Raw genomic sequence first — 15,488 nt, forward strand, 5'->3', positions numbered from 1 at the left:
CTCCGGTCCTCGATGACTCTTGTACCTAATGACATATAACATGTCGACATGAGGTAGCATTCCATTCAAGGTATCTACGAGGTCGAGTATCGAGAGGAAGGAGTTCACCTTGTCGCGTGTAGCGTGGGTGAGGGTTGAAGGTCCACTTGGGGGACTCTTTGGCCATGGTGTAGCGTCGACGATAGGCGGGGTTGCACTTGATGGTCTTGGTGTAGCGACGTCGGTGACCGGGGCTACATCACACCCCGACGAGACCTCCGGCGCCATCCTCGCCATGATCAACGTGGAAGAGGAGATCCACCACATGATCAAGATGAGAGGGCCAACAATGAGCCTCGTCAACAACCTCGACAAGATCTTCAACAACATCACCGTGAACCAAGTGAAGCTAGTGTTCAACTTCAACGCCGACCCAATGCTATGGTTGGTCGAGCAAGACTTCCTATCCCACCTCAAGCCACAAGAGATGAAGGCATCCGTCCTCGCCGAAGAACCTTGGAGGATGAAGAGAACATGTTCGGAAGGCTCAAGTTCACCATGCCAAAGTTCAAGGGAGAAGAAGATGCCGAGGCGTACCTCTCATGGGCACTCAAGGTTGACAAGATATTCCGCATCCACAACTACTCCGGTGCCAAGAAGGTGGCTATGGCATCTCTTGAGTTCGAGGACTACGCCAACACTTGGTGGGAGCAAGTCCTCACTCTTCGAGAAGAGAAGGGTGAACCTCCAATTGACACTTGGGAAGAGATGAAGAAAGAAATGCATGCTCGCTTTGTCCCAACTCACTACATGACCGACCTCTTCAACAAGCTCCAAAAGTTGAAGCAAGGCACCAAGACCGTTGAGGAGTTCTACAAGGAGATGGAGCTCACTATGATCCGAGCCAACATTCAAGAGTCCGAGGACCAAACCATTGCTCGTTTCTTCAATGGCCTCAATTACCCCATCAAGAGGATCGTCGAGTTCCAACCATACTCCAACATGGTTGAGTTGGTCCACCAAGCATCGAAGGCCGAGCGCCAAGTGATTGAGGACATCAAGTACTCCAAGGCCAAGACCTACTTCTCCTCCAAGCTCGCGACATCTACTCCTCCTACTACATCAACTCCTCATGCTACAAGTGTCAAGGCCGACGCATCCTCTACACCATCCAAGAAACCGACTATCCTCCATCGCCTCCTCTAAGGCATCCACGGGACCCTCTAGTGTCACTTGCTTCAAGTGTGGCACCCAAGGTCACAAATCGTTTGAGTGGAAGAACACCAAGGTTATGATCACTATGGAGAATGGTGACATCGAGACGCTAGATGAAGATGAATATGAAGCCCTTGTGCAAGCCGCCGTGGAAAGTGAAGAAGCTTATGAGCAAGAAAGTGGAGAAGATCCTCTCTTATGTGAGCATGACCCAAGTCCCTCACTTGTGGTCACAAAGGGTGCTAACAACTCAACCGCAAGCTATGGAAGAGCACCGGTGCAACATATTCCAAACCCGTGCCGGAATTGGTGGCAAGTCGATCAAGGTCATCATAGATGGTGGAAGTTGCCATAACCTTGCAAGCACCGAGTTGTGTGAGAAGCTCAACCTCACTCTCCGCAGTCATCCTCACCCTTACCATATCCAATGGTTGAGTGACAAGGGAAACGTCAAGATACAACATACCGTCACCGTCACTTTCAAGATTGGACCTTATGAGGACACTATCGAGTGTGACGTGGTACCCATGACGGTGTGCCACATGTTGCTTGGCCGCCCTTGGCAATATGACAAGAAGGCTATACATGATGGACTCTCCAACACATACACCTTCAAGGTCAACGACAAGAAGTTCGAGTTGCGCCCGATGACTCCTAGCCAAATCATCGCGGATAATGCGAAGGCTTTAGCGAGGGCACAACTCCGCACCCACCATAGTGAGATGAGAGGAGAGGGAGCGACCCACCACAAAGATAGTGAGCGCCACAAGCCATATATGAGTGAGTCCAAGAGTGTCCTTCTAGCCACCAAGAGTGAGTGGAGAGAGCTCCAAGAGAACCCATCCACCATATTGCACTATGTGCTCATATGCAAGGGACCCTCGTCGGCAACTAACGACTTAACCAACATTCCTCCGTCTTTGTTGTCTCTTTTGCAGGAATTTCAAGACGTCTTCCCCGACGAGCTCCCTCATGGACTACCACCACTCCGAGGCATAGAACACCGCATCAACCTCATACCCGGCGCTCTGCTCCCAAACCGTGCCACCTACCGCACCAACCCCGAAGAAACAAAGGAAATACAACGCCAAATACAAGATCTCCTCGCCAAAGGGTACGTCCGCGAAAGCCTTAGCCCTTGTGCGGTTCCCGTGATTCTTTTCCCGTTGATTTGCTCTTTGGATTTGGTTTGGGGAAGAACAGGAGAGAGAAATCGACGAACCCGGTTGAGACCCGGTCAACCGGACCCCAGACCGGACGAGCCGGCCCAGAACCCGGTCGACCGGGCGGCAACCGAATCCATCTGGTCCTCGGTCCGGTCCAACCGGCCCCAGACCGGGCGCAGCTCTGCGCCCTCCTTCGAGCTCGATTTCCGGCGACAACCACCACCACCACCACCACCATCATCGCAGGTATAACTTGCAGTTTCCCCTTGTAACCCCTCTTCCTTTTGCGATCTATCCCATCGAGCATTGCTTGTTTAGTGCTGCGAGACATTGCACGTGGCCCCGCATTGTGAGGTGTGTGTGTCGTGTTGAGTAAAGCATGCAAGCAAACACTCGTGTGGAAAGATAGCAAAAGCGAGGCTAACGCTAACATAGTGCGTCAAAAAGCCCCAAAAACACAAAAAGAGTGCAAGTAGCACCATACATCCATACACTCATACATCCATACATCCATAGATCCATACATACAAAAGTGTGCAAGTGCCACCAAAGATACAAACGAGTGCAAGTGCCACCATATACAAAAGAGAAAAAGCTTTTAAGCAAAGAGAGATAAGAGAAGAGAGGCCGCGTGTGAATCTTGTTGTCTCTTCCTTTGCAACCGAAGCTTTGGCTCTCCTTGTGTTAGTGTGACACCGAGCACTTATATATACACTTTTCCGCTCACTTTTGGTTGCACTAACCCCGCTTATCCCGTGTGTGTGTTCCACAACTTTTCCGTGTTTATAGTGATCTTCACATTGACATTTGGATTTTTGGACCTTACCCACTTTTAACAACATACTCGATCTTGGATTTGTCTTTTGGCTTTCCACAACACTTGCCTAACACCATATTTGCTAGCTTTTGCGTGTGGTTTTGCGTGTGTCCCGATACACTTGATCTTGCTTTTGGCTTGGTTGATTGCCTCAATACTATCTTACCTTGGTAAGAGTGCGAGGTAGTCTCCTTCCACTAACATACACAACATAGTTCTTGTCTTGCCATCATGGATAGGAACGGAGACGACTCAAGGGATGGAGATGTCCACCGGAACACCGAGAGATTGGCTACTCAACACAACCTATGGACACAACGCCAACAGTTGAAGGAGCAACTCGCTCTCTTCGAGACGCGCATCGATGAACAATATGAGGAAGTGGCTCACAACTTCTCCACCGTGAACCAAGACTTGGCTCTCCTTCGTGAAGCTACGGACAACTTGAATGGCCAAATGGCGGCAAATGATGCGAACATGGAGCGGCGCATGGATAGCCTCGAGCGCGCCATCACCAACTTGGGTCGCCATCGCCGACACCGCTCCACTTCCTCTTCATCAAGCTCGCCACAAGATTACTACTCTCATGGTGGCCTTTCGTCCTCAAGCTCTTCCTCAAGGCATGAAGACCATCATCGACCTCATCGCCCACATGCTTGTCATGAAGACTCTCGCTCCAACTCTAGGCGTGGAGAAATACATCGCCATGCTCGCCCACATGAGCGTCCTCCACAAGACCAAGGCCTACAACAAGATCGTCACCAAGCGGATCGCCATGCCCACCATGGGCGTGACGACCAACCCCAAGACCAAGGTCCTCAAGATCAACCTCGACGAGATCTCCGCCGCCACCCTCGCCATGACCAACGTGGACGAGGAGAGCCACACCATGATCAAGATGAGAGGGCCAACATTGAGCATCGTCAACAACCGCGACAAGATCTTCAACCACATCCTCACCCTGAACCAAGTGAAGCATGTGTTCACCTTCAACGCCAACCCAATGCTATGGTTGGCCGTAGAAGACCTCCTATTCCTCCTCTAGCCGCAAGAGATGAAGGCGCCCCTCCTCGTAGAAGAAACTTGGAGGATGAAGAAAACATGTTTGGCCGGCTCAAGTTCACCATGCCAAATTTCAAGGGTGAAGAAGATGCCGAGGCCTACCTCGCATGGGCACTCAAGGTTGACAAGATATTCCGCATCCACAACTACTCCGGTGCCAAGAAAGTGGCTATGGCATCGCTTGAGTTTGAAGATTATGCCAACACTTGGTGGGAGCAAGTCCTCACTCTTAGGGAAGAAAAGGGTGAACCTCCAATTGACACTTGGGAAGAAATGAAGAAGGAGATGCATGCTCATTTTGTCCCAACGCACTACATGACCGACCTCTTCAACAAGCTCCAAAAGTTGAAGCAAGGCACCAAGACCGTTGAGGAGTTCTTCAAGGAGATGGAGCTCACTATGATGCGAGCCAACATCCAAGAGTCCGAGGACCAAACCATTGCTCGTTTCTTCAATGGCCTCAATTACCCCATCAAGAGGATCGTGGAGTTCCAACCATACTCCAACATGGTTGAGTTGGTCCACCAAGCATCGAAGGCCGAGCGCCAAGTGATTGAGGACATCAAGTACTCCAAGGTCAAGACCTACTTCTCCTCCAAGCTCGCTTCATCAACTCCTCCGACTACATCAACTCCTCCTACTACAAGTGCCAAGCCCGACGTGTCATGTACGACATCCAAGAAACCGACTATTCAAAGTCGCATGAAGCAAACGGTCTCCTCCACCGCCTCCTCTAAGGCATCTACGGGACCCTCTAATGTCACTTGTTTCAAGTGTGGTACCCAAGGCCACAAATCGTTTGAGTGCAAGAACACCAAGGTTATGATCACTATGGAGAATGGTGACATCGAGACGCTTGATGAGGATGAATATGAAGCCCTTGTGCAAGCCGCCGTTGCAAATGAAGAAGCTTATGAGGATGATAGTGGAGAAGACCCTCTCTTATGCGAGCATGACCCAAGTCCCTCACTTGTGGTCACAAGGGTGCTAACAACACAACCTCAAGCTATGGAAGACCAACGGTGCAACATCTTCCAAACCCGTGCCGGAATTGGTGGCAAATCAATCAAGGTCATCATAGATGGTGGAAGTTGCCATAACCTTGCAAGCACCGAGTTGTGTGAGAAGCTCAACCTCACTCTCCGCAAGCATCCTCACCCGTACCATATCCAATGGTTGAGTGACAAGGGCAACGTCAAGATACAACATACCGTCACCGTCACTTTCAAGATTGGACCTTATGAGGACACTATCGAGTGTGACGTGGTACCCATGACGGTGTGCCACATGTTGCTTGGCCGCCCTTGGCAATTTGACAAGAAGGCTATACATGATGGACTCTCCAACACATACACCTTCAAGGTCAACGACAAGAAGTTCGAGTTGCGCCCGATGACTCCTAGCCAAATCATCGCGGATAATGCGAAGGCTTTAGCAAGGGCACGACTCCGCACCCACCATAGTGCGATAAGAGGAGAGGGAGCGACCCACCACAAAGATAGTGAGCGCCACAAGCCATACATGAGTGAGACCAAGAGTGTTCTCCTAGCCACCAAGAGTGAGTGGAGAGAGGTCCAAGAGAACCCATAGACCATATTGCACTACGTGCTCATATGCAAGGGACCATCGTCGGCGACTAACGACTTAACCAACATTCCTCCGTCTTTGTTGTCTCTTTTGCAGGAGTTTCAAGACGTCTTCCCCGATGAGCTCCCTCATGGACTACCACCACTTCGAGGCATAGAACACCGCATCGACCTTATACCCGGCGCTCCGCTTCCAAACCGTGCCGCCTACCGCACCAACCCCGAAGAGACAAAGGAGATCCAACACCAAATTCAAGATCTCCTCGCCAAAGGGTATGTCCGCGAAAGCCTAAGCCCTTGTGCGGTTCCCGTGATTCTTGTGCCTAAACCGGATGAGACGCAACGGATGTGTATGGATTGTCGCCCCATCAATGCCATTACCGTCCGTTACCGCCATCCCATTCCGCGTTTAGATGACATGCTTGATGAGTTAAGTGGTGCCACAATTTTCTCTAAAGTCGATTTGCGTAGTGGCTACCACCAAATCCGCATGGCCATTGGTGATGAATGGAAAACGGCATTCAAGACCAAACTTGGTCTCTATGAATGGCTCGTTATGCCTTTCGGTCTTTCCAATGCTCCATCTACTTTCATGCGCCTCATGAATCACATCTTGCGTCCTCTCATTGGCAAGAGTGTGGTTGTCTATTTCGATGATATTCTCATTTATAGCAAAAACCTCGAGGACCATGTACAACATGTGAGAGAGGTCTTGTGCATCTTGCGTCATGAAAAGCTTTATGCTAACCTCCCCAAGTGCACCTTTGCTCAAAACAAATTGGTTTTCCTTGGCTTTGTGGTTTCCGCTATTGGGATTGAAGTTGATTCTTCCAAGGTGGAGGCCATCCACAATTGGCCTACTCCTACAAATGTTGGTCAAGTCCGAAGTTTTCATGGACTTGCCGGTTTCTACCGCCGCTTTGTGAAAGATTTTAGCACCATTGCTTGCCCTTTGAATGAGCTTACCAAGAAGAATGTTCCATTTGTTTGGGGCAAGGCCCAACAAAATGCTTTTGATGAGTTGAAGAAACGCCTTACCGAAGCTCCCCTTCTTGTGCTTCCAAATTTTGCAAAAACTTTTGAGATTGAGTGTGATGCAAGTGGACTCGGTATTGGTGGCGTTCTTATGCAAGAGGGCAAACCCGTGGCATATTATAGTGAGAAGTTAGATGGCGCACGCCTCAACTATCCTATATATGACAAGGAGCTCTACGCTTTGGTTCGTGTTCTTGAAGTTTGGCAACACTATCTTTGGCCAAAAGAGTTTATCATTCATTCCGATCATGAGTCCTTGAAATATTTGAAAAGCCAACACAACTTGAACAAACGCCATGCAAAATGGGTCGAGTTCATTGAGTCCTTCCCATATGTGATCAAATACAAGAAGGGCAAGGACAATGTTGTGGCGGATGCTCTTTCCCGCAAAAACACCCTTTTGCTTACTCGTTTGGATTTTCATGTTTTGGGACTTGAAGAGATCAAAGAACTCTATCCTTCCGATTCTTTCTTTGCTCCGATTTTTGAGAAGTGTTCCGTTGAACGAGGAGTGGATGATTTCTATTTGCATGATGGCTACTTGTTTAAAGCTAACAAGATTAGCATTCCCGAGTCTTCGCTTCGAAAATTGCTTTTGCAAGAGTCACATGGAGGTGGTCTTATGGGTCACTTTGGACGAGACAAGACACTTGCGATGCTTTCCACTCATTACTATTGGCCAAAGATGAAGCGAGATGTGGAGCGCTTATGCAACCGTTGCACTACATGCCTTCAAGCTAAGTCCACTTCCAACCCTTATGGTCTTTACACCCCATTGCCTATTCCTTATGCACCATGGACCGATATTAGCATGGATTTCGTTCTAGGATTGCCTCGCACTAAGCATGGTCATGATTCCATATTTGTTGTAGTGGATAGATTCTCTAAGATGGCTCATTTCATACCTTGCCATAAGAGCGACGATGCTTCACACATTGCTTCATTGTTTTTCAGGGAAATTGTTCGCCTACACGGAATACCGGCAAGCATCGTGTCGGATCGAGATGTCAAGTTCATGAGCTATCTATGGAAGTCGCTCATGGCTAAGTTTGGAGTGAAGCTCTTGTTCTCATCATCCTCTCACCCGCAAACGGACGGCCAAACGGAAGTGGTCAATCGAAGCCTCTCCACTCTCCTACGCATCCTCGTGAAGAAGAACTTGAAGTCATGGGAGGAGTGCCTTCCTCAAGCGGAGTTCGCCTACAACCGCGCCAAGCACAAGACAACATCAAGGAGCCCCTTCATGGTCGTCTACGGCTTCGAACCTTACACGGCACTCGACATACTTCCACTCCCACTTCATGAGCGGACCAACATGGACTTCGACAAACGCACCGCCGCCGTAAAGAAGCTACATGAAGAAACAAGAGCGACCATACAAGAACATGTGCTTCGTCAAGCAAACCGCATCAACGCCAAGAAGAAGGAAAGAATATTCCAAGAAGGAGACCTCGTTTGGGTCCACCTCCGGAAGGAAAGGTTCCCTCATGAGCGCAACTCCAAGCTCAAGCCAAGAGGAGATGGCCCCTTCAAGGTCCTCAAACGCATCAACAACAACACTTACGTCATCGACATCCCGACATCCAAGTACTTGGTGAGCAACACGTTCAACGTCTCGGACTTGTCACCCTATCATGGAGATGAGGAGGTGCAAGAGTCGAGGTCGACTCTTTACCAAGGGGGGGGAGATGATGTAGCCCCGCTCACCGACGTCGCTACACCAAGACCAACAAGTCCCCCAAGTGGACCGATGACACGAGCCCGAGTTAAAGCTCTACATGATGAGGTGAACTCGCTCCTCACCACCCTTGATCTTGGTACCCCTTTGGACGGAATGCTACCTCATGCCGATGTGTTATGTGTCATTAGATACAAGACGCATCAAGACCGCGGAGAGGAGGACATGCCATGGCCAAGGGAAGGAGAGGAGCAGCTGGACATGGAGATGATCACGAAGCCAAACCCGATGTCGATCGAAGCGCTCCAAGGAAGAGAAGGACGCTGGCCGGTCCAGGACCCGGTCAGACCGGCCCCACAACCGGACGACCCGGTCCCAGGCCCGGTCAACCGGGCGCCAACCGGCGCAGCTCCATTGTACCGGGCGAAGACCGGAAACCTCGCAGATTCCCGGTTGGCGCCCGGTCGACCGGACCCAGGACCGGACCACCCGGTCAGACCGGATCCAAACCGGGTCTGACGGGAATGAGCCACCAAACTACCTAAGTTATCCATTCGCGTACCTGTTCGCCCTTGCTGGCCATGTGTGCCTATATAAGTAGCCTGGACCCCTCCTTTACCCTTCAGACTTGCTTTGAACTCAAACCTACCTTTGAGCTTAGTCTCCCTAGGGTTATCATCCCTCTGTAATCAAGGCACCTTGGTTGTTGATTTGGATCTTGTTGAGTGAGATTCTAGTACAAGCTACTCTCTCCCTCATCAGGCTCTTCTTCTCCAACCCCAATCTCTCTCCGGGAATTCTGCCGCGTGCCTCTTCCTCGGAGATTCTATTGGCGTGGTCCATCGAGCCACGGGGTAAGCATCGGGTGTATCGGGTTGGTGTGCGTGCGTGAGTCTCGGCGTTCTTCGTGTTCTTCGTGTTCCTCGCGCTCTCCCACCCCTTCCCTTGGTTTTCGGGGTCAAACCGCGAGATCGGGCCACTCCCGGGATCTTAGATCTCATCAGATAGCCTGATCAAGTAGGGACTGGTAATTGGGCGCATAAGCCACAGACAATGGAATCTTCAGTTCACCTTTAAGCCCATTGAGGAACTTCTCCTTCCTCTTAGCATCAGTGTCAATGTCTTCTGGGGCATACCTCACCAAAGCACAGAAGTCATCCATGTAATCTTTCAAAGTCCTTCCTCCCTGTCTCAGACTCCGGAATTCATCCCTCTTCAGGTTCATAATGCCCGATGAGATGTGAGCAGTACGAAAACCTTCTTTGAATATTTCCCAGTCTAGGTCATCAATAGGGTGGGTGATTTGATAGGTCTCCCACCACCTAGCAGCAGGTCCTTCCAGCAGATGTGCCGTGAACCTTATCTTCTCAGCTTCTGTGCACTCGCAGGTGACTAGGTCCTTGCTGACAGAACGAAGCCAATCATCTGCTACAATGGGCTTCGTGGCACTTGAGAACTTTGCTGGCCTGAGTCTCAAGAATCTGGTGAGTCGGTCGACTGGGGGTGGTGGTGGTGGAGGTGGAGGTGGTGGAGGTGGCGGTGGTGGGTTGTGTGGGGACCCCGGACTAGCTGTCCGAAATTCCCTGTTATGTATACAGTTCACGATCCCATGATCAGTGCGCCTTGAACACATAACCGAACTGATATCAAATTACACCATCCAATTACAAAGCGGAATAAGAAAATTACAACATGGTCACATGACCGATAATTACATAATAGCCTCGAAGGGCCTAACTAAACATCAGAGTAGCATCATCACTTCAGCAGCGCAGTACCCCAAGTCATCTGCCATAACCCTACAGGCAACTGACTGGGAAGACGTTCCTAGCTCGCATAGACGTCGCCAACTCCTTCTTCATCTGTCGAACTCCTTCAAGTCTGGCCAAGTAAATAGCCAGGGACAAAGCCGTGAGTACATTTGGAATTGTACTCGCAAACCATTTACAAAGTAACATATCAAGGAGAACAAGGTACCGAGGACTAACTAGGAGATCAAGAGGGAATGACCACTTATATAACAAGAATATGTTATGTAGAAGAGAAGAAGTGTTTTAGTGGAGTTAGCATCTCAACTTCATGGGTGAAGGAGATGAGAGAATATATCTAAGACCTCACTACTAGACTTAATTTAGGAAGATCTTTCACGACATAAACGCTTAGGAAGGGTAGACCCAATTTTTATCAATTCCTTTCCGACCACCTCATTGTGGTCATCAACCATTTTACCAGTACTCCAAGTACTCCAACACAAAACCCGTTTCTTTCCTTTGTCAAACATTTTCACAAACAAAACACATCAGGCTAAGCAACAGCCAATCCAACCGTCCATGACCGCGGACGCGGCTATTCGAATAGATTTAACTCTGCAGAGTTTGCGCACTTTCCCCACAAGAACCGATAAATCCGCCGGGATCATCCCCGGATCGTCATACGAAAGTATGCGAGACTCGGATAATCGGTCATAGTCTTTCGCCTTTGTCTCCCTTAACATGAGCCCCTCCTGCGGGCTTAACCCTTCTCGGCACCCCGGCAGCATACCTCCTTTTTGAGCGTATCTCCGGCGCCACGACAGAAGACCCTCAGTAATCGTCCGGCTGCAAGTTAATGCAGTGTATTGCCTCCTTCAGAGCGCAACCCGGTGTCAGAGGTCATCGTGACCCTCCTAGAGAGTGGTGAAGGTATCTCATGTCAAATTCAACAAACTACGGACTAAGCCCGTGCCCACTTTGGATATTGTGGTTGCGCTAGTTAATTGTCATGGGTGAGTACTTAGGCGCCAAAGTTTTCATAAAACCCAACCTTTTTCACATCCTCATCATTTTTACCAAATCCTTTCCTTTCATAAATCCTCACTTGGGGAAAACATCATGCCCAAGGTTTTATCAAAAACTTTTACAACAAGGTAAAACCTTGAGGGTTTTCCCAACCTAAAGTTTATGTGTGAACTAAGAAGTATAATAGCCCAAAAGTTGCCATTATACCATGAAGGGTGACAAAGACATCCATACTCACATTGAGCATAAATGGAGATAATCAAAAATGGAGCAATTTTAATGAGGTTAACCCCATATCTTTACTAGAATTAGAGGTGTCAAAAGGCGATGAACGTAATTCGCATACTTAGAGTAGGTATGCAAAGTAACAAGGAGAACCTTACATACTTGGTGGCAAGTATGTAAAGAAACAAAGTAATCGGAAACCCAAGGAACACAAGGAGCCAAGAGACCAAAGGATGGCAAGATCTCAATCAAGAACATAGAGAACGATGGATCAAAGTAAATGGCTTGCCTTGGCTTATTTGTCCCTGTACTTCTTCAACTCTATCAATATAAGAATCCCAACAATATAAATAAAATCCTTGTCCAACTCCACTTCTTCTTCTTCTCCGGAATTGCTCGCGTCTATCGCCGGAAAATATAAAAGGAACACAATCAATCACATTGCATCAACAAGACAACATTCAACAATCAACAACCAACCATGCAGCCAAGGTATAACATACTAAGGACTTATAGATACCACAAACAACTTCAAGAGTTTTAATTTAGAAAACCCCATTTATTTACCTAGTAGAGGTATGAGTGCATCACAACTTAGCAATTGCCTCTCTCGGTTATCACCATGGTATAAACCAAACATCCCCTGGTAGATAACATCATAAAGAGGACAAGAGCATTAGTTTGGCATTAAACACATTCACAGTACATTTTCAAACATTTTGGGAAAAGTAGAAAACAGTTTTCCTAACTTAGTTGGCTCACACAACACAACATCCAAAATAGGAAACAACCATATTCCACATCATTTGAAAACTTAAGCAAGACAATAGGGCTAATATTAAGTTGCAGAGGTTTTGTTTTGCAAGCATAAAACAAAGGTTGTCCATTTCTAATAAAAAGAGTTGGTCAAGGGTTTTATATAAACCAACAAGTTTTGGTCCAACAATGCATGTCACACATATACCTTACTAACAGTAACGAATATGCATGAACCGAGACTAATAATATTTTTCCTAGATGGCCAGTACTAATACAAGACTAACCCAGTTGGAATCACCCAAACATATTAAACCTACAATTTTAGGAATTTCTTTGAATCTGACTGTACAGAAAACAAGATCTGTAAGCCATAAATCGTCAAAAAATCCTAAAAATATGAGACCACTGGCATTTGAAAGATATTTAAACATAGATGCACACACAATTGGATTTGGGTTCAAATTATTTCTAAAACTCTCACAAATAGATTGACAAGATTACTGCATGTCTATACCATTTGCTTTACCTCTGGAGTTACAGAACAGATAAATGTTTGAAACTTGTTTGAGAAGATTAATAAAACATTCAGTAGTCCTACAGAACTGGAATCACTCAATTTGGTTCAAATATGGATTTTTGGTGATTTAAAAACTAACAGCCATGTCTGCAGAACACACAGAACAATTTTAATTCACCACAAATCATACATCAATCACAAAAATATGAGGTCAGCTGCATCGGAAAGGTATTGAAAAGCTGGTTCTTACCCAATTTGTTTCATTCAAAAATTCGTTCCAAGCTCCTGGTTTAATTCGACAAAGTCAGATCTGACCAGATCTTGACCTGTAAACCATTTCAGTTTCAGAAGGTCAATCGAAGTGAAACCACCGCCAAAATGAAGGTATTGAAGAGGGCTTTCACCTACAGTTGAGTTTGCTCAAAAAGGTTTAGTAAAACGGAACAAATCTAACAAACAGTGAATCTGCATGTTTACAGAACTTTATTTACCACGGACAACCCGTAACGAATTTGAGGATGAGACCAACGCCAAGTTGTATATCTTTTCCGTATCTATCTGCGGAACTTTGAATCACTCGATTTGGATCTGCGCACGAGATTTGGTGGATTTTACAAGTTCGTACCAGAATCTGAAACAGCAAGATAGCAGATATTACTGCAAGGATTTGGACGAACTTTGCTCAAGAACTTCAGATCTGAGGATAGCTCAAGCTTCTCCATGCTTGGACCAACATGCACCTGCATCAAGATCCAATCTTAGCAATGGAGGAAGGGGAAGAGGAGAGAAAACCATCTAGGGTTGGGGAGAAGAAGGAGAGGGAGGCTCTCATGGTGAGGAGGAGCTTGAGGGAGGAGGGAGCTTCATCTTGGAGTTCTTTCCATGGCCATGGCCGGCCATGGGAGCTAGGTGGAGCTGCATTTTCGTGGGGGAGAGTAGGAGAAGAGTGTGAGGGAGTAGATAAGGTGGAGGAGTGAGTGGAGAGAAGAAAAATGAGAGCAAGAGGAGTGGAGGTGGCCGGCCAAGGGCCATTTATAGAGGGAGAGGGGGTTGGCTGCCTCCTTTTTGATTGGCTAGGATGGGTGGCTGCCCATTTAATTGTTGGGGTAGTTGAGAGGCAAGTCTTGCAAGAGAAGAAAGTGAGGAGGAAAGTGGCTGGCCGAAAATGCCATGCCAACATAATTGGCCGGCTCCATTCTTGCCAAATACAAGTGAACAATGTGAGGGAGAGGCACAACATCCATGTGAATAGATATGTGCATGATATTGAGGAGAAAATGTCAAAGAGTGACTTTGATGATGATAAAAATAGGAGTAGATACAAATAGATAAAAAGGAGTATGAAGGTGACATGTGCCATGAGAATAATCTCCACCACTTTGGTTGAGACCAACTTATGATGAAGATAGTTCCCAAGGTATATTTGATGATTAGTAGCTTTTATAAGAATTCAATTTTGGAAGGATCGGGACGGACCACATGCAACAATGCATGTGCATGTCAAGGTAAATGGGATGGTGATGGTGGTTTAGACAATTATAGAGCAAGACTAAGAGACATGGTGAGTGAAGTAACCATGTACTCACAAGGATGAATATGGTGGCAGAAATCACCAATTCATGAGGTCAGGGTGATGATGGAAAAGAATAGAGGATTGAGATGGGTATGATGAGATATAACTTGTTCTTCAAATAAGAGGTAAATTGGGAGTGATGTGAAAATATCAAATGATCATCCATTTGATCACAAATTGGAGGATGGAGGGGATACAATGTGGTGGATCAGAGATGTGCATAAGATGTGCAAGAGTTGCCATTTGAAAAAGAGTTTAATTGAAAGGTATGGGACACACCTCAATTGTCTAGAGACAATTGGGAAAGAACCCAAGTGGAATGAAGTTTGAAAGTGTTGAGATAAAACTAGTTGGAACATAGGGGTTCAAAATATTCTACTTACTTTCTCAAGTAAGGTAGAGTTTTTCTCAAAGGTAAAAATAAGCAAGAGGAAAACAAGAAATGGTGTAGGTACCATAAACAAGCTTTTTGTTAAAACAAAGCAAAAAAAAGAAATAATGTTTTATAAATCAATACTTGGTAGAAATGGGATGAAAAACAAAACCCATTTCAGTTCCTTGTTTTCTTTGAAGAGAAATCTTGGAAAGTTTTAATAAAACTAGAAGTAGTTTTGTGATCAAAACTAGAGAAGGAAAACTGTAGGATTTTTGAGGAGGGAAACTAATTTAGGGAGGAGTGTTCTCAAGGGTAGATGGTGGCTACAAAATGTATCCATCATTCCCACTCTTGGTTTTGTGAAGATTTAACTTGAATAAAAACAAGAGGTAATAGTGAAGGAAGTGATCTAGAGTTGAATCATTGGATAGGGTATAAGATCAAGTTGAATATATGTGATGCAAGGGTAGAATGAGACATGCAGGATGTGGAAATTGTAGAGGGAGATGCACAGATGAGATCCATGCATTGAGATCACAAAGTTGTGAATTAACGATGATTGAGCTATCTTGTACCACAAAGAGAAAAATCAAGATGGCACACCCATGTTGTCATCAGGAGAGAGGTTTGATGTAGTAAGAAGGAAAACAACTCTTCCTAAGCCACACATGTGTTTTATTTGGTGAGTTGCTTGTTTAACCACTAGGGGTGTCGTTCTATGAG

General features: G+C 46.7%; 1 long non-coding RNA gene across 1 annotated transcript; it reads right to left on the minus strand.

Moving 5' to 3' along the window:
* Positions 1-10,170: 10,170 nt before the first annotated feature.
* Positions 10,171-13,212, minus strand: LOC127295074 (uncharacterized). Its single transcript, XR_007847514.2, has 4 exons — positions 13,067-13,212; positions 12,108-12,183; positions 11,830-11,942; positions 10,171-10,419 (listed from the first exon to the last, which is right to left on the minus strand). It is a non-coding gene; the product is annotated as an uncharacterized lncRNA (long non-coding RNA).
* Positions 13,213-15,488: the final 2,276 nt, after the last annotated feature.

Source organism: Lolium perenne, chromosome 4, assembly GCF_019359855.2.
Source record: "Lolium perenne isolate Kyuss_39 chromosome 4, Kyuss_2.0, whole genome shotgun sequence".
In the NCBI taxonomy this organism is placed as follows: domain Eukaryota; kingdom Viridiplantae; phylum Streptophyta; class Magnoliopsida; order Poales; family Poaceae; genus Lolium; species Lolium perenne.